The sequence below is a fragment of the Pundamilia nyererei genome, unplaced genomic scaffold (genome assembly GCF_000239375.1).
Source record: "Pundamilia nyererei isolate P.nyererei 1_Seehausen unplaced genomic scaffold, PunNye1.0 scaffold00128, whole genome shotgun sequence".
Classification (NCBI taxonomy): domain Eukaryota; kingdom Metazoa; phylum Chordata; class Actinopteri; order Cichliformes; family Cichlidae; genus Pundamilia; species Pundamilia nyererei.
The window spans coordinates 882,352-883,222 of NW_005187529.1; the positions used below are offsets into that span (position 1 = coordinate 882,352).

Here is an 871-nt window from a genome sequence, read left to right on the forward strand (position 1 = left end):
GATGTTATTAGTTTGGACTTGTGGGTGCAGTTAAGTATGATGAATCCAGTTATTGCTGAGAGTTAAAAGACCCATGTAAGAAATTAAAAAGATAATGCTGATGAAAAAAAATTAATGCTATAAACATCACAAAGAAATAACAGAGAAAAATAGAGTTATCCAGGGAAGGATTACATGACGTCAGTGGGTAAAGCCCTAAATTACTGGATTCACTCTCCTTATATGAGTTACACACAGAGATAAACCTATAAACTTGCCATCCAGGGCTTACTAGATTGAAATACATGGACTTTAATTGCATCAATATTATATGGCAAAGAGAGAAATGACATGAACAGTTAAACACTGATTTAAATGAAATAATATGATTTTATGGTGTTAAACTCCAAGAACAGCGAGATAGGTAACTCAAAAGAAAATAAAGGTACGACAACAGGACTGACTTTCAAAAGGCCATTTGGGAATGGATAATAGGAAACACTATGGGCAAATGTGATGATACGGCTAGAGCATTGTGATAAGTTCAGTGTGCTTTTCAAATAATAATGAATGGCACACTGATAATTGACAGTGAGTGCTGTGATAACAGAATTAAAGTAATAAAACAAAGAGCGACTAGTGAATAAAACTGAGATACAAGATTTGCTTCAGCAGGTGTTCTGCTTAAAAGTTGAAGCTGTTCATAAAAAAAAAGTATCAGAAGAATGTAAGATCCTGTTCTTCACACTAAGGACCAATGCACACGGCACATACTTTTTTTGAACTAGAGGATGTGCCCACTGTCACATCAGCAAGCATCAGCAATGGTAGCTATCATAGTAAATAGTTTATTTATAAAGTATGTTACTGCCTAGTAACAGAGAGAAGATCA

The 871-nt window shown here is 34.6% G+C and overlaps 1 protein-coding gene across 1 annotated transcript in view; it reads right to left on the reverse strand.

Annotated features, from left to right (window-relative positions):
- LOC102195523 (CUB and sushi domain-containing protein 3-like) overlaps positions 1 to 871 on the reverse strand; it is a 230,622-nt gene that overhangs the window by 128,906 nt on the left and 100,845 nt on the right. The window lies entirely within an intron of this gene.